Source organism: Lepidothrix coronata, unplaced genomic scaffold (assembly GCF_001604755.1).
Source record: "Lepidothrix coronata isolate B3197 unplaced genomic scaffold, Lepidothrix_coronata-1.0 Scaffold0, whole genome shotgun sequence".
Taxonomy (NCBI): domain Eukaryota; kingdom Metazoa; phylum Chordata; class Aves; order Passeriformes; family Pipridae; genus Lepidothrix; species Lepidothrix coronata.
The window spans coordinates 18,810,079-18,834,986 of NW_016690180.1; the positions used below are offsets into that span (position 1 = coordinate 18,810,079).

Consider the following 24,908-nt stretch of genomic DNA (forward strand, 5'->3'; position numbering starts at 1 on the left):
CTGGCTCAGGGTATATAAATGAACAAAATAGTGTGTCCTAGTTAGAGCAGCCAGGACCAGTTCATCACTGTGCGGGTGTAACCCAAACTGTGTATTCTACACTGTCTATGTCATTTCCCAGGAACTGTCAACAATAGACCATTTGCAGCAGCTGCCCAGAGCACACCTGACCCCTCAGGCTATAAACTGGGTGTTCAGATGCCTGTGAGATAGGAGGATGCTCCTATTCTCACACCAATGACTCAGGTGTGATAACTCCCCGCTGGGGAGCCATTAGCACCTCCACACCCAGCCTGAGGGGTCATGTCTGCTAATGGGCCATCAAGGATTCAAAAAATATCTCACGACTCACAATCACCTGTTGTGGAGCTCCCCGCCCTGGGGGAGGTACAGGACATTCCCACTCGAACCTGAGTGTATATACTCTTGGGGTCTTGGGACTTCTGGGGCCCACTCGTTGGATCCAGAGGAGGACAGAACCTCGAGTGGACTGCAACCAGTACTCTAGAGCGGACTGCGATCACCTCTCTCAACCAGACTGCAACCAGCACTCTCACCAACAGATTTTCCTTTCCTTTTACTTTGGACTCAGAGGGACCACGTGGGGCTCAGCACGGGGGCCAACGAACACCATTCAGTTTGTGCCCCAGGGTGCTGCGTTATACCTCTGGGTTTTGCATGTTAAAACCAATTGTTTGCCTGTATAATTGTATTATTGTATTATTTTTATTAAATTGTAACTCTGACTTATAGTCTCTTTTGAGTTGGGTTCATTTCTCCTGCCGGTTTACCTTTAAACCAGCATATAGTGTCAGAAACTATGATCTTTTTCAGGGATAAATAGTCCACTTGGGTTTTTTTTACTGATTCCATTTTATAAATCATTTTAGTGTGCATGTGAGGTAATATTTTCTTGCCATTTTGAGTTGCTTGGTGCTGAGTACCATAGCATATATGTATGTGTACAGAAATGAAGAAGAACTAAGACAAATCGAATGGTATAAACATTTGCCCTGTGAAACAAAACTTGATTATTTGCTGAAACATGCAATTAGATATTAATACTTCATAAAGTGTAAAAACTTATCTAGAAATCAAAAAATAATATTTCTCCTATTATTGTAATCATATACTGCTTTCAGAGGCAAAAATTGCTGATATGAATATGAAAATTTTTGTTTAAATAATGTGCAAAAGGGAACAAAAAACTAATGTAATTTTCCACATATATTTGTTTTTTTAGAAGAAGTCAGTACCCAGCACACTTACTGGAAGCAGTGGGATTACAGGTAATCATGCAACTTTCAGCAGTATAAGTTACGAAACCTTCTGCTTTATCAATATATCTCATGCATGCAGAATATTGCTGTTATAATACAAAAGTTGTTGTAATAGCCATTGGGCTCCATGTTTTTTCTCAATATTTAATATTCCCTCCAGAGTTTTCTACTTTTCACATACATAATTAATTCCCTATGGAATTAAGAGATTTTAGTAACTCATCAAAGACATCAGAATACTGGAATATAAATCCAATATTTTTTATTAAATTACTACATTTAGATTAAAATATAGGTAGTGAACTACAGCTTCCAGACACATTTCACAATGTTCATGCTTAGTAGATCATGAAACCATTAAAGGGTTATTGTACGACTCAGAAGGGCTGTTTGGATGGGAAGGATGGTGACAAATGGGATGAACCAGAGTGAAAACAACCAGACCAATCTGGAAAAATTGCTCAACTCCATAAGCCATACAGACTTAAATATGGTCTGATAGGAAGAGGAATTGCATGGCAAATCAATTTGTTTTATCTGAAAGGGAAGGAAAAGGTTGTCATTGGACAATTTAGTCCTAATAGGAGAGTGTGGATTGTAGGCTCAGTATTACATACTCCAGGCTGTTTACCTGTAGAAGTTATCGAGTGGGTTGCAGAGAAGAAAGCATGAAATATATGCAACTTTTGTGTTTTGGTGGCTACAATTGTACCTTTTCATTTCTAGCCTAGCAACAGACACATGAAACAGGGGAGCTTTGTTGACCATTGTGTCCAAATTAACAAATTTTTTTCACTGTAAACTTGTACCTGGAAATATTTTCCCGTTGTGGGAAGCCCAGTTGGCTCACAGTGAACACTCCCCTTCTGAGAGAAGCCTAATCTGGTGCCTGTTTAAGTACCATACAGAGCTCTAAGCTTCTTGGCACTGTCAGGATATATTTCATGCCTAATATGAACACATCTGATGGGTACAGTCCCTGTTGACCACCTGTCTGATGCGTGGTCTCATAGTTAATTCTGACTAGCTCAGAGAGTAGTGGTGTTCTTTCTGCTTTTGCTCAGCTTCCCTTTCATTTTTCATTGGCCAGGGCCTTAAATTATAAGTGTCTACTTCATATATCCTGTTGGGTAACTGCTCCATGCAGCTGCACCTAAGAGACCAAAACCCTATTAGACTAGGTGCTGTACAAACATCAGTTTAAAAAAAAAAACCAAACAAAAAGAGATTGATCCTGACATAAAGAATAAAGCAGAAAGAGTACGCCTGAGGAGATGTAGCAATGCTAATAGATGTTTGCACATTTTACAAGACTTCCTTATAAAGTGTTTTAAAAAGTAAGTCTATTTGCCAAAGTTAGGTCAGATGAGCTGACAAGAAAAGAAAAATCAAAGTGAAAAAAAGAAACAAATTGGTGCAGGTAGGATTGATGACAGACTGAGATCAGGCTGATTTAGCTAATCCCAGAATACACACTAACGCATGTAGTTCTAGTCTGCCTGGGAATATATCCATTTGACTTATTTGTAGCAATGCAGCCTGTATTAATGTTTGTATAATAAGGTATTAATGATTACATAATAGAGATCTATATGCCTTAGAGCAGCAGTCCTCTGCAGTTGAAGAGAAGAAAGGTTCCTCACCTGCAGGGAAGAAAGGTTCTCACTTCCTCATACCTTAACAGCAAGAGCTTGGACAAGACTTAGGCCCAACTGTCTAGCTGCCTATTACCGGGTTTTTACGTTCTTTAAGAAAAATTTTGGTGTTAGGCTTGTTCCTCTTGCATTTTTAAAATTATGGTGCTCTTTTACATATTTTATTCAGTATTTTTGTTACATAAATTGATTCACAGCAGTCTGGTTTTAATATTCTCAGTTAACTTCTTCTAAAATCACTGCTTTGAAATGATTCATTTTTTCACAGGCTGGTTCCTGGAAAGCTGCCTGTGATTCCCAGTTCAGGTCTGGAATTCTTCTTTCCCTTCTGGGAACACTTATTCAGTGTCCAACTCTTCCAGTTCATGATCTTGTATCTCAGATCTCTGACACAGAAGGTGGCAAGGGTGGGTGCTGCAACTTTCAGCACTACAGTATTGAAGGTCTCCCCATGTAAACACCAACTAACCACAGCAAAGGTAAACACCAACTAACCACAGCAAAGGTACTAGAACAAATCCTTCTACCCAGGCAAGCTGGGAGAGCTGAGCTTCTCCCTAAAGAATTGGCTGCTGCCAGCTTTTTGGATGTCAGTTTGCCAGCTCAAATATTATGGGACCTTTCGTTCTATATCTCCAGAGTGAAACAAATACTGTTTTTTCCCCCCATTCTTTTCCTTAGACTTACTGAAAAAAATTCCCTGCGGATATTTTTACTTATATAATCAACTCATGGGTTAAACTCATCAAGGAATAAAGAATAGGTATCATATAAACAATTCACTATTGCAGTAAATCATATTTGTTAAAATTAGAAACTTGTTGAATAGGGCCTTGATGATAATTGCTAAAGTTGGGTATTTATGGTAAAGTGACACAGACTTAGTCATTAGAAAAGCAAAATTCATCTTTTTAAAACTGTTGGTTTTCACTGATTATTGAATTTCAATATGCTATCACTGGAATTATTGATTGATCTATTTAACAGTTTTACAGACCATTGCCATATACTCGTTAACTATCTTCTATGTTCAGTCCATCTTGTACTATGACACATTTCCTGGATGAACTATGAGCAATAAATTCCATGTTTGCTACGTGTTTTTGCAAAACTATAAAATCTATGGAGGCATCAAAAATAAAATTTAATAACACAGATGATGCCCAGACATTCCTTTCTCTTTGAAACTCCTAAGGGCTGACTTGCAGAGGAATCTAGATGACCATTTCCCCCTGATTTCAGTAAAAGCTATGAATAAATCCACAAAGTAACTTAGCCACTGAAATATCTTACTCATAGATGATTGCCATCTAATACCATCTCCATTGCTAATTTAGGAACCTGTGGGAGAAGAGAGCACTTGTGGAAGAAGAGAGAGCTGTTTTGCCAGATACAATCTCAGTTCAGAGGAGAGGATAAGCCCCAGGGGACACACAGCCTGACCCACCCAGATCTGGGCACCTAACTCCGATCAGGTATGCTCCTCCAGTAGGATCCAAAGGAGTGAGAAACATTCTGCAACCATGCTCTGCTCTTGTTCACAGCAAGAACTTGAACCAACATTTTCCATCCCCTGGGTCAGTTTAGAATGAAACTTGCCATTTTTCCCACTGCTGCCGTTCACTTGATATAGTTAGCACAGGAACAAAAAGAGGCAGAACATACAGAATACTGAAAATTAACATGAACAGAATATCCCTGCTCCAAGGGATATCTTTTATTTATTCATAATAGAATATCTCTAAGGAGAGACATTTGGAAAGTACAGAGTAACCAAATAACTTGCCCACAGGGGGACCTGGTAGAGCAAATTTTTTTTGCTCTACATAAGAAGAATATGAATCTTGGTCCTTCATCTCCCTAATGGATGCACTAACTATTTAACTCCTCTGGACATATGCACACAGTCTCTCTCCCACTCACTCCCTCTCCCTCCTTCTGTTTCATGCCTTGAGCCCACCCACTGGCTGTCCTCCTGTTTCTTTGCACAGACTGAGATGTTGGCTTTGGTGCTGGGCAGCAGTGATAGCAAACTGTATGTAAGTTTCTATATGGTAAAAAATGGAAATATTTCCTAGTCGAGCCTTGTCCTAAAAGTTGTATCAATTTTGCCAAATACAATTCTGTTATTTCTAAAAGAATCAAACAGCTTTCCCCATTATATTTTTCGCATATTTTAGAATAAACAATTTTAAAAAAAAAAGGTTGAAATATGCAGATGCAACTGAAAATGTTCAGAGAAGAAAAATGAAGTTTTACAGTCCAATACCCAAATTCAGCTGAGACATACTTGGACTGGGACAATAAAATTGCCACACTTTGTCTGATTTCATACTACATCTGTATCTCTATTTTATTATTAAATTACAAAAATAGAGAAAAAAAAGTTTGTGTGTAAAAACCCCTTTACCACATTGGCTAATGACAGATAACACACCATTAGTATTTGACTTCCTTGGAATTGAAGAACAAGATCTTCAGACATGTATAAAAGAGAGGTTAAGTGTTTCAGCTTTTAATCTGGTAAAAAAAGCCAAAGAGAAAATCTTGCAGAAGAAAATGAGAGATGAGTCACTGTTATCCACACAGGTGAGTTTTTACCATCATCTGCTTTTCCTAAGTCCTGGTGCTCAGTGAGGACCAGGAAAGCAAGACTGGTGGCAATTAAATACACTCATTCAGCTTTATGTTGGGACAATAAAGCAGCTGGGCCAAGTGAAACAGCCAGGCTACAGACACAGTAACTCACCCTGAAATTTAAAGCAAGTACAGCCAAGTACACACTGAGCTGTCCTCTAAACTTGAAAACACATGACCATTTGCCACAGCCTCCAGGAAAATATGGATATAAGCTGGTATATGATCTTTTACTTGCAACCCTGGACAATCTTTTGGTAACCTTATGTGTGCACTGAGACCTCACTGTTTTTATGTCAGTACACCTAGCTACAAACTGACCAGAAATTAGTCCTCAATATTTTAAGTTATCAGAGTTAACGCAAATCTTTTCCAATAACAAAAAATAAATTTCACCCTTTGGTCAACAAACATTTTCAAGCGCTGCAAAAGCTAAACAAGAGAGCTCTAAAGGTTTGGGAATACTAAGCCCTGATTGATTAGAATTAAACATTTATAATGAAAGAACTGATTGCCTCATTCATGCCTCAGAGTCTTGAGGGTGCCTTAGGGTTTCATGAGGTATTTGAGGAACACAGCTTTTAAATGAAAATACAACATTTTTAATGTAAAATTCAACATAGTAGTTGCAGCTAAGAAGTCTGAACTAGCTAAGTAGACATCCTTCCTTTCTGTCATTTTATTTGTAAATCCATATTCCCTTTGGTGGGTCAGGTTTTGTTTTAATGCGTTTGAATATTGTGGTGCATCACAGATATTGTAAGATGAGGCTTAACTGCTAGAATGGAAGAGTGTTGATTTTATACCATGCCTTGTGATAAATGTTCTTTGTGTAAAGCAGTAAAAATTGGTAGAGATGGGATACAAGTAGCAGTAAAAAGAAAAATGTTGAGACTCTTTCTTTTAAAATACATCCTGCAGTTTAGCTATAAAGCTCCTTATTTTTAGAAAACCAGTAGAATTGTTCAGGCTCTGCCCCTGCAGTTTCAATAGCAGTCTAGTACTTTAAAACCCTGACCTTGAAAAGAAAGCGTTTACATTGTAAATGTACTGGCAGTATGTAGACTATTCTATGACTGAGTATCCAACTGCGGCAAAAAGTTCAGAAGCAGGTTTTCTTTCTTCTGAAAGGCCTAATCCATGGGGCTTTTTTACTGGTAAAAGCACTTGGCACTAATTGTGACTTAGTTCTAGCAGTGAACCTGTATAATTCTCAGATTTCACACAGCTAATTAATTCCCATGAATACCAGGAATCGCAGACTCTGATAGTTGTTAATATACAGCATAGCATTTTTTGATGCTTAGATTTTCTGCAAACATAGGGGACCTCTCAAAGCTGAGTCTAGTGTCTAAAATGAAGTGTGGTTTCATAGCTTGGGATCACACACAAGTTTATGATGACCAGGGTACTTAAAGGATAAGCAGGTACAGGGATGAAGGGTGGCACTAGAGGGATGTGCAGCCCCCCTGCTCTTGGGGCTGCCTATCAGACACCCTGCATGGGTCCAATTCACAGCAAATCCTTTGTAAAAAGTCTCACCTTCAAGAACCTCTTTGAAAAGGGCCCATTTCCCCCACCTGATCACAAAGTTATCCTGTTCTCTGCTCTGCTATGGAGACCCTGACTATAACCCACAGTTTAGGAGACTTCTCTCTTGCTTCTAAAGCAGAGATTTACCATTTTTATTATGGACAAAGCACAACTCTCCAATCTTACAATTCTCATCCTTTATAAACAGGATGAGTGCTCTGACCATTAATGAACAAATCTTTTAATTCGTGCTAAAATTAAACTGGTTATTTAAAGAAATTTAACATCTGTTCTTCTACCTGAATAATCTTAAAATAACAGACCCCCTCAAGTGTCCATGTAGTTAAAATTAATTGAAAATTTAGGCACAAGCTGTATTTCATAAAAATGAGTTGTAATTAAGATGTTAGTAATTATTGTTTTATCTATTTGTTGTAATTATAGAGTATCCAAAGAGGATCAGGTCAATAGTTAACTCCGAAGTGGAGCTATATCAGAGATGTAACTGGTCAGCATCCCCGTCTGCAGCTGGTCCTCACCAGACAAGTCTGCTAGATATGACAGTGATTCAGCAGTAGACTGGGCATGTCAGAAGTGTCCAGTACTAGTACAATTTTTAGCATAAGTCTCGCTGTCTGAATCTGACATTAGTGACTGAAAGGTCTCTTCATGTCACTGTTACCTCATCTCAATAGCATATTGAAAAAGCCCTTTCAGGAAAACTGGGGTGTCCTGGTTTCAGCTGGGATAGACTTTATTTTCTTCCTAGCAGCTAGTACTGTGCTGTGTTTTGGATTTAGGATGACAATAATATTGCTAACACACTGATGTTTTAGTTGTTGATGAACAGTGGCTACACCAAGTCAAGGACTTCTCAACTGTTCATACTGCCCTGTCAGTGAGGAGTGTGCTGATGTACAAGGAGCTGGGAGGGGACACAGTCTCCAATGAACCCAAGGGATATTCCGTACTATATGGCATCATACTGAACAAAAAACCTGGGGTGAGTTGGCTGGGGGTGGCAGCCACTGCCTGGGGACAGGCTGGGCACTAGTCAGTGGGTGTGAGCAGCTGTACTGTGCATTCTTTGTTTTGTATATTCTTTCATCATTACTGTTATTTTCCCTTGCTTTTCTGTCCTATTAAACTGTCTCTTTCTTAGCCACGACTTTTACCCTTTTTTCAGTTCTCTCCTCTACCTCCTCACAAAGGCCACTGAGGAAACAGTTACTGTTATACAGGCTCTCATGTCTCTCAAACATCCTCAGCACTGTGCGTTATGCTTCCCAAGTAAATAATTGCTGTGGTCTCCACATCACAGCTGGACAGTTTAATACAGAGCTGGTTATACTCTAGTGTCAATGGCAGCTTGACAGTTGTGTCTAGGGACTCCATTTGACAAGATAAATAATAAGGTCACTGTACACTGCTTGTTACACATTCGATTGAATTCCACATGCAAGAATTCGTCAAATGAAGCCAACGAGACGATGTCTTTCTAGCAGTTGATATCCTGATGTAAAATGGTGTCAACTCAAAGGTCCATCAAGCAGTCAGTGAAGACCTCAAACAAATGATCATAGAAGGTCACGGTCTTGCCAAATAAAAACCACCTTGTTAAGGGGGAAAGCATAAAATAGCTATATATTTTTAGAGTTTTATAAATAAACCAGGGTGGTCAGTTTGGGAGTTAATTTTCATTTAAAAGGTTATCTTGAATTAAAGTATTACTCTGTTCCTCTGATCTTCTGATCTTAGTAAAATAGATTATTCTCTACACTCTTCAAGTAGGTAAAGCTATGGAAGACTGTGCCCTATACTTTAACACAGTGTTTAGTATTAACAACCATTTCCCCTTTTAAACATTGTTATTTTTAGGAGTTTGTCTGCAGAAAATCTCATGAAAGATGTTGGAAACTTGTCCTCAAAATGGTTGCTTTCTCCTGAGTGGAAGTGTTTTTCCAATATACGGCTGCAACTCTACTCTGCCTAAATAATTGGTCAGAATACAGCCCACCAGACTCCCTGTCCTGGCTCTCTGAGGGCATATTTATGGATATAGGGTTGGTTACAGCTGAGCTCCCAGTGTCCACAGTACCCAAAACTCAGGCTGCCCATCACTCCCAGCTGTCTTTCTAGCATACAGTATGCGATATACAGCATGAGCGCCCTCCTAGGAAAGATGCCAAGAAATCCTGTCTCCAGGCTGTCAGCCAGACCATGGGACTGGCACGGCAGAAGCAGAGCAGGACAGCAGCCCAGTCATCCTGTGGCTCCACTGCAGACACTGCTGCGTGTCCCCAGCCCGTGCCCAGGGATGGGGATACCCAGAAACCCAGCCTGACCCTGCTCTTCCCTGGCTGCTTGGAGGCTTGCAGCGCTGGTGCAAAGAGAGCTCATGATGAAAAAGCCGAGCAGAAGAAGCCTATATCCACAGAGGCATTTTGAGAAGAACAGCATGTTTCCATTGTTCTTCCTACGGCTGAGATCAGAGGCTTCTCTTAATGAAAGTAGCTGCTGGCTATATTCTTAATGGCAACACTATGATGGCACAAAGGGGAAAAAAAAGGAAAAGATAATTTCTATTTTTAGGCAAACATTTGAATCTGGAACTAGAAACACAAAATGCCCCTCACTGGAATAATTTTATTTGATAATGTTAGACAGCAGAGCTGAGGTTTCTTGGATACTGTTTTTGAGCATTTATCATGCTATCTTCTACATATTTTCTTAGAATTTCAATTTCCTTCAGAATTTTAGATATTATTTATCTTTGATTTGGGATAATTACATTATTTCTACAAACTTCTTGTTTAGCTTCCTGTTAAATTGAACTTTATTTCAATGCAGTTGGTCTTTTTCTCTGACACAGAATATTTTCTGCACTTAAGCACCTACAGCTAGTCACATACAAGACCTAGAAAACAGAGTAAATAGGTCATCCTGTCTATTCCTCTGCCTCAAGGAAAAATCAACTATACCTATGTCATCCCTGATAGATATTTGTCCAACTTGTTTTAAACAGCTCTAATGATTGAATTTCCAGATTCTCCTTATCTATTCTAATGCTTAAATATCTTCTCAAAATTGAAATCATTATGAGATTATTAAGAATGAAACCATGCCGCCACATTTTGCACTGGAGTCCTTTAAATTAATGTGAAATGACATCTTAATGTAAAAATGAACAACTGTGCCTAGCAGTTTGTTCAAGATGGGTGCCCTCCCACTCACACAATGAGAGATAAAGGATAATCACTAACCTTCCAGCTCTACAAGCAATTGCAAACCCCTTCTCTTTCAGTTTTCCTAATTCTAGGAGCAGACATTGCATATCTGAACTACCTGCATGTCTTTCAAGGTACTTCAGGAGGTCTTTACCAAGGAGATGTTAGATGTTAATGCCGGAGACAATCTGGTGCTATGATTAAAATTATACTGAAGCATAATGTGTATCATGAACACAGATCTTCCAATTTTATGCACTGGGCCTTTCAGTCATGTTCTCTAACTGAGCTATATTTGAGACCTTAGCAATAACCTTTTGTATCTGGGACTCACTCCACTATTGCCTGCAACGTATAGCCTGTAAGAGAGGGACAGCTTTCCATAGACAGATTTTGCCTGCTTTGGCATCTCCCAGTTGCTCACCCCATCCTGCTTCCTTGCAGGGCCATACTTTGGCTGTGAGCTCCGAGAGGAAACCTGTCTTCTCACCACGCACTGGTATGCCTTGTTGAGTAATGCCTTGATCCTTTCACAGTGCCGGTAATATATACTAACAAAGCATAACTAAATTCAAAATAATGAGAGTATATCATCAAAAGCTGTTTCAGTAATAACAGTAACAAACGGTTGTGGGTATTTCATGTTAATGGGCAATCTTTTAAATTAAACTGCTCTTCAGAATTTCACAAAACAGTGTTTTCCATTTAAGAAACCTTCATAATATACAGTTTTTTGAGGAAACATCAAGATAGACATATCAAAGTTTCACTGTTGTTTTTTTCCACCATAGGGGCAGTAGCTGGCATGGTCCCTTCATTCACCCTCCTGCCAGCTGCTTTATTAGCTGTTTTAGTTGTCACCAGCACAGGACAAACAAGCCACCAGAGAGACCAGTTGAAAGGCAGGTTAAGCAGCTGAATGAAAGGGGGCTGGAGGAACAAGGGAATATAAAGCAAATACCCTAAAAAAAAAACCTAAACATTTTGCTCTGCTTCTCTTTAAAGTAAAAAACACTACAGGAATAACTGGGGCACCTGTTCTTTTTCCTAAAGTGCAGAACTCCAATTTTCTGAAAGGCTGGAGACTGCTGAAATCACCTGCACTTTTTTAGTCTGAGCAAAGACTGCCCCATCCTAGGAATATTTTTGTCTAAAAGTTTTAGCAACCAAAGCTTGAATAAGCTTATTTATTATTCTGCAAGCACAAAGTAAGGGGAAAAAGGAAGAAAATTAAGAGATCTTTTCCTGCCTCATTACTGCTGGTTGCTGGGTCACCTTCTCCAGCCTCCTGAAACATAGTGGTGTGTTTGCAGCACTTCTCTATCTCTAGCCAAGGCTGCTTGGGGTCCTGCATCTGGTTTCCCTTGGGCACCCCTGGAACCTCTCCGACTCTGCACAGCTAAAATCCCTATGATTTTTATCTGCAGAGCACGGGGGGAAGTCCAAAATTACTTCTACTGCAGCACAAAAAGAACATAGTCCTTTATGGGGTACACCAAACCAAGCATTTTAACTGCTCATGAACCCCACTTTATAGAGAGGTTTCAGGAAACAAAGATTCAGCTCCTCAAAGGACAAGTACTGTTGGAGTTCTTCTGAATCTCAGAGGCAGTAAGGCACCTCCTGTCCCAGCAGAGCAGCTCAGAGGCAGATTATCCTGCTCTACACACGCGCAGCTGAGCACGACTCCAACATATGTTCTTTGCTTTTTTGGCTGAAGTTACTGTTGTCTTTCCTTTCCTCTCTTTCTCTCCCCCCAACTCGCTCTCGCTCTAACTCTCACAGGAGCAATAAATGCCAGCAGTAAATATTCTCAGCCTTACAAGGATTTCAGTAAATTAAGGTTCACATTCAAGCTTTGGGCAACTTCCTGTGTTCTAAATGGGATCCAAATGAAGGTTTTCCAAAGTCTATACAGTATAACAATAATAAAAAACATACCTAAATCATTAAAATGAGCGACAGTGTTCCCTATACTAGTTCTGGGCTCTATAAATAATGTATAAAACCAATCTGCATTATATTAGCAAAAGATAAAAATTAGAAAAGGGTGAGAGTAAAACCGTTTCATTTTTCAGCGACACAAAGAACATCATCACCGCTCCTGAGTTGCGAGCTCCATCTTGTGGGGGGCGGTGGAGGTGGAGTGTTTTTCTGCTTATGGCAATGTTATTATTTTTTTAATTTTCAGTCATTTAAAAAATTCATTACGATAATGCAAGTTCTTTATTGGAAAATAACAGCAAATTAAAGGAAGAAAAGCAAACCAGCACAACTCCCTTCTGCTGCCCCACAACCTGACTTTGCCCTGCTGCATCTCACTTTTTCTCCCGAACTCCCTCGTTAGAAATGGACCAGTAATTTGTTCTCATCACTTACGGTGGTTGTAGCCTAAACAATTAATGCACACTGGCATTCACAACCCGCGCTGCGTCCCCACTCGAGAGCCGAGCGCTGCCCGCGGTGCCAGCCAGGGCAGTGCATGGGGACCGTGCCTCCCCTGCCCTGCTCTCCCTGCCGCTGGCATGATGCCCATGGAGGCAGTGATGGGCTCCCACGGAGCCATCTGGGCTTTGGGCCAAGGGATTCATGGAAATATCTGGGCCAAGCCCTGTTTCTGGTCCTACCCTAGGGATTTTTCCACCAGTGTAAGGTGGAGCCTCCTAATAGCGCTTTGGTTCGGCTCAGATTCACAGCGGTCAGGGCTTCCAGCAAGCTCCCTGGGGAGTGAGTCCCCATGGTAAACAGCTCGACCTGCTCCGGGGGGCAGAGGGCTGCGTGGGAGCCAGGTCTGTGCTGGCCAGGATAAGGGTGCACTCAGCTTCCCCTTCCTCCTTCCCTCCCCGCCCACACCTGACAGATCTCGCTTGTAGGAATCCTCCCCCAAAAAAATGTTTGCAATTGCTATTTCCTTTATGCAACACTTGGAATGTATATCAAAGATGAAAGACTACTTATCTGGTTAGCTTTATTGCCTAATTTCATCCCATTATGCCTTGATATATACCCTTTGATGGCAGGAGTTCCTGCAGGGCAGCACTATCTCTTGGAGCCACTCTTCAAATATTTGTGAATACATCCCTCATTCTCTTACCAAGAGAGGTGAGATAAAGCGTTTAAAAAAACAAGCTTTTCTAGCGGTTGGATTTTTCTTTTCTTTTTCTTAACTCACTCTACAGAATTGGAGATGCTTTAAATTTAATCAGTATTTTCTAGACACCATTAACTAACAAAAAGTGCTTTGTTACAGGCAATAGTGAATAGCACTGTGCAGTTTACAAAGCAATACCCTCCTAAACACTACCAAATGCAGCAATCTGATGCACTGTCATAAGCTTGTGACTAATAGAAATCCGGGCACAGCCTTGGCTTTTAAAAGTTGCAAACCAGAGAAAGGAGGGGGCCTAAGGAATGAGAAAATATCAAAAAACGGAGGACATGGATATTTCATTAAAAATGGACAGAATCCCCCCTCCCCCCAAAGAGCAGACTACAACAGAAAACTCACAGAGAATGAGTGCATTAATGAAGTGTGTGGGTTTCCACGGCTGCTGTGCCACCACCGGTATGCACAGGTAAGGACCCACTCCCCCCACACACTGATGAGACTGGAGCCTGATAGTATTGGACTCAGGACTCATGCTTTGCATACAAGGCTTGGAGGGTGGTGAGCTGAAGGGGGGCCTCCTTTTGACCCCCTAGATGGTTTTAAATGGTAGCTCTAGTTGAGTGTCCCACCTCTTAAGGATCTGCAAAAGAACAAAACGCAAATTTATTCCACTTTCTTTTCCTTCCAAAGCAACTGTGTGAAGTAGTTCGGCCATACTGGGCACTCATGCCCAAAAGCATCTGCACCAGACCTCAAACCTCCTCCAAATTTCATGTGAAACTCATGGGACAAGAGGAAACCTACTGAGAGAGGAAGGAAAATAGGCTGAAGGACCATGCCAATTCTTTCTCAGCTGAGACAGGAACTCACCTTGATTGTGCTGGGAGGTAGAAGTGTGCTGTCCTGCCCTCGAGCACAGCAAAGTGCAGACTTTCAAGCAAGGTGGTAAGCTGGGGGTCTGAGATCAGCAGTGCCTTTTGTGATTGAGGAGAAAAAAAGCAAGACATGAAAAACAGTGCAAAGAGAGGCGAAAATTAAGAGCTTACGAAATTAACCTTGTGTATATTAGATAGAATATAATGTCAGTGCTCTGTAACATTTATACTCCAAGCAGAAGGAAGCACAAAATACTGTTTGGTGGATTGATGCAGTTCAATGGCCATCAGCTGTTCATAAATCAAGTACACAGACAGACTGCAAACTGCCATGCTGCCATGACAAAGACACAGTGATTAATGCTTCTGTTATGGATTAGGGAGGCACTGAGGTAGTATTATATGTAATACTAAGATGCTACCTTTTTTTTTTACTTCTCAGCTGAAGGCCAAGCAAAATTTGGTCAATATTATCCAGAATTAAACTGTTAGAAGAGTATCATATGTTTTATCTTATAACATACACATGTATGTCCTTGCAAGTAGCTTTTCAAATTTTTTTTGTAAATTCAATAATTATTATGCGGTAAATTTATCAGTGTTTTCTGGCACTTATTCCCCTATTTGTGCTATGTAAGTTTCTGTACAAGCTGTATTTTAGCATATTTGTATACATAATTCCATTCTTTGCTGAGGCAGTTTTTTGGTCTCTGCAGTTTGGCATCAATCCAGTATCTACAAATCATCTAGTCTCTTCAGCCTGGAGAAGAAAACAGTGGCTAGAAATCCTCCAAATTCTTCAGGGAGAATGAGAAAAAGAGAGTCCAAAGACTCTCAGCAGGAAGAATCATCGTGCCTCAGTTTGCACAGAGCCTGATCCTCCACTGCCAAAGGAATCAGAGGGGTCTGGGATGTGGTGCATCATCTCTCCCTTCTCGTATTCCTTTTGTGTACAAACTCCAACTAGTAAACTCTGATTAGCTCAGCTCTTGGACAAGGAATGAATCCATGGGTGTAGCTGGACTGTTTTTCTACAGTGCATATGTTCTGAAAACCCTCAAGAAACTACAAGGTCTCTAAGAACCCCTCCTCTCCAATGCCTTTCTATGCTCACTGCTCTTTTTCTCTGACTATGTGCAAAGATTCAGAGGATTCATTAACAGAATCTCCTAATCTCATTAATTGGCCTTGTTAGGGAAGAAAAAGTCACAGACACTGAGAAAGCTAATATGTGACTGTGGATTTCCACATTTTAAATCATACCTGTGCTTTTGGTTTTCTTATACAGCTGATCTGCAGCAGGACTGTTGCTACCCATTACATCTGCCTAATATCCATGCTTGTGAGATTCCGGGGTATTCAGCTGAATGCACTGTCTGATTGATGGCACTATTCTAATCTAAATTGAAATATATTTGTTAGAATCTCTGTTAGGAAAAAAATCTAACTCTAAATTAAAAAATATACTCATCTATGGTTTCATTTGTTGACGAAAAAAGTATATGAAATAAAATTAACTAAAATGCAAAACACATCTCTATATTCACCAAAAAATCATTTGCTGCTATTTTAGCAAAATGCTCACTGAACTCATACAACACATTTCCTCAGTTTCTTGTTATTATAGTACAATTGTTCCATGTTATCATGGTATCAAAATATTTAGAGAAACATGTTACTGTGTGAGAAAAGCACAATGTTAGTGGACAAACTATTCACTTCATTTTATTTGGCTTCACAAAAAAAGGTAGGTGTTGTATTTTGAATAATTAAAGATACCCACCATGCTTCCAATATATTGCTGTGTGCACATCTCACTCTTTGCCTGCCTAATTCTGTCAGTAGATATTTTATGAAGGGTACAGACTGATGCAAAGGATTCCAAATACTTTGAAATTCTTTCACTTCCTTCTTTTTGACTTTGTTTATAAAGAATGCATGAACACTTGTCTTCCAAATCTTTTACTGACTTTCATAGTTCGGCTTTTATGAAGCACACAGGTTCCATGAGAAAGACGCATCAAAGTCATTCATATTCTACATTTATTTGCATTGATCAATCATCAATTAATCTTTTAGATGTATTAATTTCTTCTTCATATTCCTCTATCATCCACTTCTCCCTTGTACAACTGACTACTCTTCTAGTTTAACTTTACCGGGCAAAATCAAGACTGTTACAGAGGCTCAAAATTAAAAATAACATTAATGATTCTGTTTTTTCCCCTGGTAAAATATTAAAAGACATATTTTATTCCCATTGATCTTCCTTTGCATACATTTTCTGATTTAGTAGGTTTCAGCTATTTTGCTTTTTATTCTAAATAAAGCTTTTCAATACAAATATTTCTTTTGAACTATTCAAATCTTTTAGAATGATAAGCAGGCATTGCAATTTGACTGAATCACTATGTAGGTAAATAGTTTATTCCACGAAAATTATAGAAAGTGTTGTGACAAGTATTTGCATTTTCATATACAGTTCTAGCTCTTTCAGACACTCAGGAAAAGTATTTACACTAAATGCCTTGCAGTTAAGTCATAGGAAAGGCTCCTTCTTAGGCATGAGTCTCATTTCAAAAAGTCTCTCATTTGGGAATAACATTAGTTAATCAGATAGATCTGAATTCAAGTAACTTCAGAGCCTGAGAAGAAAAAGCATTCAGGTTTTGCATCAACTGTAGATATGTGAAAATCTTCCTCAGACTTCTCATATGACTTAAACATACCCGTTCATGGTCTGTCTGAGTGCATGGAGGTGCAGGATTTGGAAACATGCCTTAAATCCTGCTTTTTTGGGCCTTAAGCTCTAATTCCTACCTTAAAAATTCTAGCAACGGTTCTGTCCTGGTTTCAAGAGACAGAAATTGTCAGTAGACATTTGCAGTGTGGATACTGCTGTTGCATGCTGGCTCATCACTGCAGAGCTCAGAGCTCTGGTTCTCTGGCACTCAGCTTTAAATGGACACTCCACTTTCCAAGGGTATGGGATTCTCTGCTATGTATAGCAAAGTCTAAATAAGGGTAGGAAGGATGTTGAGTGAATAGTTTACTAGTGTTGCAAGAAGAATATACAGTGAATAAAAGTGGTTCCTAATAAAAATGAGCAATGACATTTTGCATTTGACTTTTTCCGGGGGAAGAGGAGCTTCCCCTTGGAAGTGTCTTTTTCTGAATTAAAGATGATGCTCTGCTGGCTGGAGTCTCTCATCTGTCTTTGCCTTTTTAATTTTCCTTTAGCAAAGATGTGTCCTTGGCTCTATTGGTACTAATGTGAGAAATGTGATCTATGGAACTTCTTTCTTCTCAAGAGGAGGAACTTCTGATGTGATTTAAAACTACAAGTGTGAAAATCTGTTGAGCATGATTTATCAGCTACATGTTTAATTATTTGGACTCAAAGTCTGGTGATATCTTACATCAAAGAATAAAGACATTTACAAAGCCCCAGTCTTTATGGTAATGATCAATGAATGATCAATAAATACAGAAAACAGTTCCCTGTGATGTAAAACAATGGCCTAGAGGAGACCGATAGTTTAGTAACATTAAACTGCAGCTTTCCTCATTAGAGCTCGTGGTAAGTTATGCCCTGTGATTAATGACAGATCATTTATACAGCATTACCAGCAGACAAATAATTCTAATTACCAATAACATTAAATCATGATCACTATGCAAATAATTTACATACTGTAATGGAATATCTGGTCATTACAGGGCAAACAATTCACAATGTTAACTAAGGTTAGTCACTTATCACAGAGTAAATAACATTAGAAAATAAACAAAGCCAAGCTAATATCAGGTTTTATCCAGTTAATAACCACTGAGTGTATCCCTAGCAAAACACATTAGACCATGTAAAAATACATCAGACCATGTAACTTTGCTGTCTAATGCAATATAAATTGGAGATAACGTAAAAACATCGTATCTAGCAGGATGTTCCAGGCTACGTGGAGGTGTGAGAATGAGGGGTTGGAGGGATTCATGGTGAAGTTTACTGATTTTTATTGCTTCATAGGTGATATTTTTCTGTCTTTGATGCTTTGTCTTTGATCCTGTCTTCAGATGCAGGCCACAGGATCCTACTTACAATGTAGAGGTTAAAGCACCGTGACAGTCAAAATCAGCCTAGATGAGGCCACTCTGTGTTCACACACTTGAAAGATAGCTGTAGAAGTAGCATTATACTTAATCTGGCATTAATCTGAATCTATTAACAGTTATTTACAGTCATGGAATCAGACAGTGTCCTCATCTAGCACATGGGGCATGCAACATGCCAGAAATATGGTGGGAAGGAAGACAGCAAAATATACAAGAGGTAATAGTATACTTTGGAAAAAAAGCAAAAGGCAGCCCAGACAATGCTGAATTGCCACAACTATGAAAATACGGATGCAAGAACTAAGTTACATACTTGACTAAGGAGGTGAAAATATTAGATGCTGGGGAGAGGTAAGAGGAATGGTTGTTTTTCAGCTTTTTATTTTCCTGCTGAAAGGAAAGGATAAGAAGGACACATTGCTACTGCAAATGATGCCTGAAAGCTAACAGGTGTACTCATGAGCTTTAATACAGAAGATTTTTTACTGAAGAGATATTATATTTTATTTGCTTGCTCTCACTTTCTTTTGTCTTCTGAAATGATAAAACAGAAGAGGGTGCTTGGGTTACAAAGCCAGACACTCAGGAACCATCTGTAATCTTGGAGCATTAAAGACTTTTTCACAAGGGACAAGTTTCCTTGTGATGCTGAAAGACATTTAGACATCAGCAGTGAATTCTAGTTGAAAACTCCATCCATGACAATCAAATGAGAGACAAAGCCTTGATTTGGCCTCTATTCTTATTCTGCATTGCTCGTATGTTTTCCCAGTGTCTCAGATAACTCACTGTTAGGCCATGGACAGACATCCTCCACAAGATCTCATGTGCCTGTGAAACCATTCTGCCCCAGCTGTTTGCACAGTCAGCGCTGTCCTGGAGGCTCTGGAAGGGACGTTGGTGGATTTGCTAAAATGCTTCAGGCAAACTTAGCCCCTTAGCACAAACCAGTTTCATCAGCTGCTTAAATTAACCCATTGGTTGTCTGAAGCAGAGTAGCAAATGCTGACAAGATTCCTCCTGAGGTCAGTATCCTCTGGCATAAGCAATTAGCATACTTCTGGGGGAGAGACAGTATTTCCAAAGGGCATAGCTGAGTGAACATTCACCCTGATCTCGGTTGGCTGTGATGAACAGCTGTACAGTAACTGTGTATTGAAAGCAGGTTAGCCAAACTGGGTTGCTCAAAGGGATCGGAAATGTGGTGTACAGTCTTGGGGTTTGGCATGTTCAAGGATCTTTCACACATGCTACCTGGTTTCTGCTGGTATGGAACTTAAAGTTAGTGGCAGATGCTCAGCACCTGTGGGACCATCAATTTATTCAGGCATCTCACTCTTTATTAAAGTGCCAACTTTAACCTTAGCTTTGAAAGTTTTTCTGCCATATATAGACCTTCTGAGGTTTTAATATATTTTCTTTAAAGGAATTCTAATCTCAGTTCCTGTAGTTCTTCTAATACCAGGAACAATATTTAGAGTGTGAAGGAGGCTGGGAGAGAGATTGGCCAGTCCTGTAGTGGGTAACTGAAGTGCTTTTGCTGTAGTTCTCTAGAAAAGCATTAAACTCAACTCATCTGTTGTGAGTGTGCAGTACAGATGTGTGTATGCCAGTCAATTGTCTTGCCTGTTTATGCACAAAAAGAAATTGCTTAAATGACACAAGGAATCGCTCAAGTCTTTTTGAATCCAGACACAAAAAAAGTGAGTAAGGTGGTACTGAATTAACTATTTTGATATGAAGACTGTAGAAAATTGAGGTGGGATAGGGCTTGAACTGGGAGAAGGGCAATAAATTAGTTAAATGCTTAAATTAGATAGAAGTGTAGATAATAGAGAGGTTTAAAATGCAGTTGTGCAGTGATGAATTCAGTGATGAATTTAGTGCATGTTTACTATATTGGGAGTTGGATACAGTGTCTTGCTGAAGAGTGGATTGTGAAAGTCATCTTCAACCTACTAGCCTTACTCAGGAGCCAGATGGGACCCTTCCAGCTTAGAAAGACAATGTACTGCCTTCCATCAAGGCAGAGGTGTGAGATACAGGCAAGCAATGCTGATTACCCCCAAATAACACTGTGAACTAGCAATGTCACACATCAAGATCTTGGCCCATCCTTGTCTAGCAGAAGATGGTGGTTCCTGCAGAGGTTGCTTCCTGATGCAGCTCTGATGAATTCAAACCCGTTAGCTTGTGCTTTTTTACTACTAATGCTTGCTGCTGCCCTGCTCTTCAGCATCTGGCTTGCTTTTTTCTGTGAAGCTACATCAGTTGCTACCTCTGCAGTGTATCACTTCAATAAAACAACTGGAGCATCAGTAGGCAGTCCATCATTCCCGTGTTTATTATGACAAATTAATTTTTTCATCAAGATCCATGTTATTCAAGGTTCCCAAGCTTAAAATACTTTTCCTTGTGTAGTGAAGTATCTCTTGATCACACTGATTTAACCTCTAATACGCCTAGCACTAGAGCCTGTGTCCACCAGTGGCTCGTGCGACGGGTTCAGATCCTGCAGCTCATGTCAGCCCAGATTTGGCACAGCTGTGTGTCCCTGGCTCAGGCTGCTGTGAAAACATCTACTTGTGAGAAAGAGCTGCAGCAAGCCTTGCCTGGGATTTCTCCTATGCACCCTCTGCTCACGGATCTGTATTTGAGCTCTGGGGTGATGGGAATGAGCCCATGCTGGCGAGGCTCCCACTCCGCCGATGGGCCAGTTCCTGCAGCTCGAGAGCTCACAGGGAGCTTGCTGCTCCTTGATGCCTGACTTAGCAGAACATCTGACAGTAACCTACTAGCTGTTCCAGGGCCAGATCAAGCAACCTGTACTAAATGTATTTTCAAAACACTTAGGTTTATTTGAAATTGTCTCTTCCTATTTCAGTTGAAAAGGATTTTTAACCCTATATGCAGATTTATGTCTCTTTCAAGGAATAAAACAGGACTTGGGAGATGGGGTCCTTGATTATCAACTAGATGAGAAAATGAGAGCAAATACTCCTCCTCTTCCTGAGGAGAGCTAATGTAATAGGGCTGCACAAATTTGATATTCATGCGTGGCCACATTGTTTTATTATAATTCATTATTTTTGGTCACTAGGCATAGCAAAACCCTGCTCTGAGGCTACATGGTTCTTCCTTAATTTGGGCTGTTAATAAAGCTAGAGGTATGGTAATTCTGGATTTACCCAAATTTACTGAATATTCTGTTAAGTACACTAGCAAACCGTACTTAAATTTAGCATCCTGCATTAGTCCAAACTATAACAGTGATAGAGAAAAACCATTCCCAGGATGTAACGTTGTATGTAATCATGCACTTCTCCATCTTTACCCCATGCTCCATTATCATCTAAAATTATAAGATGTGTACGATTCTTGGAGGCTTAGAGAATTTGCCAAGAAGTTGACTGGTCAAAAACACTCCTGGTAACTTCCCCTCCCCTCTTGAGTACAGTAGGCACTATGGTATGGCAACGAATTAGCCTCATTGCAGCTTACTTTGACAAGATGTATTTACCTTTAAACTGCATGCAGAGTGCTTGATTCTCCACCTACTTGTATCTTTGATACAAAATAGGTTAATTTCCTTCATTCTATTCTCTCTAATTGAAAAATTAGATTTCTATAAACTGCATTTCAGCCACTGAGTCAAAAGTGATGGACTCTTCACCTTTACCGTGTTTTCAGGGAAGACATGCTCAGGCTCTTTTCCCATCTGTCCATGGAGAATTGTCACTTCAACTAGACCTTTATTTCTATTTATGCTAGCAATCCATTAGAATTTTCTTTCATTTCCATTTTTTTGTCCTGGAAACATGGTCTCCTCCTGGATATTGTGAGTTGAACTCAAAAGCTCCCCTTGCTCTGGTTTCTTCCCTACTGGCAAAAGGCAGTCTCTCTCACTAGTGGCTCCAAAGGAAGATTACTGACAGTACTCGTAACATAGAACCATAGAAAATGCTGAGTTGGAAGACAACCATCAGGATCATCGAGTCCAACTCCTGGACCTGTGCAGCACACCCCATGTGCCTGAAAGCTTGTCTTTCTTTTCTTACACACATTGCAGGATAGCAAATACTTCTTGGAAATGATTTATGGAAACATTGCTGCATTACCTATGATCTACCTAGGCAGCATAACCTAAACCTAGAAAGAATACATGTTCATTGGACTTCTTTCATATTCACATATTCTTCTTCCTAACCCTAATGTTGAGGGCATTACCTCTTTTGTTTTAATGAACATTGAGCAGAAAATGGAAATCTCACAAAAAGTATTTGCTGGCCCCTCCAAATCTGGGCAGAGGAGATAGTGCATGATGGATTGTATGGAGCAGAAAAAAATAACAGTGTTTGTCTCTCGCAAACTGATATAGCAAAGAGAACATAAGTGAAGCAGGATTAAGGCAGCAAAGAAGAAAGGAAAATGATAACTGACTTTAGAAGATTATTTTGGAAAGGGGAAAATATACAGAATGGCTACACTCTGAGCTATGGAGGAGAGAGCTGGAGTAAGCAGTAATAGAAGACTTCAGGAAAAACTCAGGTTATGGAATTAAGCTTTATGAAAAGGCAAACACAAGCAGAAATGCGAGCTCTTGCCAGATTTCTAACTTGAAAGAGGTAAAAAAGCAGACCGGCCTCCTCTGTTAAATGAGCCATGGGGCAGTATTGCAAGCATTGAAAACTTTCAGAAAACTTGAGAGAAAAGATAATTTTACCAAATGACATTTATTTTTCAAAGTCAAGAGAATGGAAACAGTGATACAGAAATGACCGTATGACCCAAAGGAATCAGGCTTTTTATTTGAATGGTGAACTTAAATATGAGTATCTAGCCAGCTATTAAGCAATATCATTAATGTCTGTGGTCCTTAAAAACTAAAATAAACTCAACAATTACATCATAAACAAGAGATCATAATATATGAGAAAATCCTCAATTTATTTGAAGCCTCATGGCTGATAAAAGATATATTACTTTACCAAGTAATTACTTTAACCAACGTTGCCCTGTTTTGTTGACTGAATTAGTCACAAAGGCTCACAGCCAAAAATCAGCACTATATGACTATATTTATTTTTCTAAAGCCAGCAAGTGCACTAAGTCAAACACAGGCCAGCTTTTCTATGCAAGTTCAAGCTGTTAAGAAAGCAGCAGAGGTAGTCTTCCAAGGTGTAGCACATCCAGCAATAGCACAGCCCTGTTTAGCCAAAGATGCAGGGAACTGCAGGGGCACATGTAGAGAAGTTGGGATTCTGGAAATGGCTGCAACTTGTATATAACCTTTCAGCATAACTGGATTATTGAGGTATCTACAAGGTGAAGAAAGAAGGGGGTGTGCCCTGGGGAATGGTACAGGGTGAAGGAAAGGTTTTAGAGCCATGAGGACTTACTAAATGGCACCCAATCCAGTTTTCTTACCTCACAGTTTCGCCTTCTAACCACAAAGTAGGTTCATAAAAGGATTTAGATATAGTTGGTATATGGGACATATATTTCTCCACTCTGTTCAGAGAAAGCAGGTTATGCTACCAGCATTTGGCAAAGCAAACATTGAGAAAGCAGGAACATCATGGCACATACAGGTTCAAGAGCTTAATGTCCCATGTCTGATACCCCTCTTCAATCTGCAGCCTGCTGCTTATTTTCTGAGCACCTGTAAATGGCAGTGTATTTATTTTTACTTTGCTACATCCAGTGGAATATTCAAAAGATCTTACCTATTCCTGTGCTATTACTCAATAATTGCAAAATATTTGTTATAGCAACATCTGGCTCCTTTTAAAACTTTCCTCTCCAGTCAATCTTTGATGCAGTCTCCATCTCTGCCACTCAATTAGTTTCCACCACCTTCTTCAAGCTGTCTGAAAATACCTCCTAACAGGAAAAGAACTGCCACTCTGTGCACGGACACAATGTGCTCAATATGTCAGCTCAGATACACCATGAAATGCACCATTGCATTCACTGAAGTTTACCAAATGTGTGTGTCATGAAATACAGGTGATACATGCATCATCTATGTACATAAAACAGGATCTGCACACAGAGTGCAACATATCAGACCTGCTGCATGTGTTAAAAAAACAGCTCCACCTAGTTTCTAAATAACATTATTTCTCAATTCACAGTGATCATGTACTATTTCATCAAAACTGAAGGTGAACAACAAATTAAAGTAGAAAATACTTAAAGTAATTCAATAGCATGAACTGGGCTTCTTACCCTTCCCCATGCAAACTTCTACATTGGAGCTACACACCACAAATTCTTCTAACGAGAAGTTCCTCTGTCTCACTACAGGTGCAATTCTCCAGGAAAAAGTGAATCTGCCAGGCTTCATCAGTGTTAGAGACAAATTTAGGGACACAGATCCAATGGTCTTTAATTTTGAATTTGCCGGTTTCAACACAGCATGAGTAAAACAGAGGCCTCTGTCTTCCATTTCTCTTCCATTTCCCTTCCATTTCCTT

The 24,908-nt window shown here is 39.7% G+C and overlaps 1 long non-coding RNA gene across 2 annotated transcripts in view; it reads right to left on the reverse strand.

The window, feature by feature from the left end:
• LOC108492575 overlaps positions 1-24,908 on the reverse strand; it is an 81,424-nt gene that overhangs the window by 43,040 nt on the left and 13,476 nt on the right. Inside the window, exons 2-3 of one of the 2 annotated variants that reach the window (XR_001873156.1) lie at positions 14,312-14,415; positions 14,031-14,081 (exon numbers count right to left, since the gene is read on the reverse strand). This is a non-coding gene — a long non-coding RNA (uncharacterized LOC108492575). Of the gene's footprint in view, positions 1-14,030; positions 14,082-14,311; positions 14,416-24,908 lie in introns of those variants that run through there. The other variant, XR_001873154.1, reaches the window with a different exon arrangement.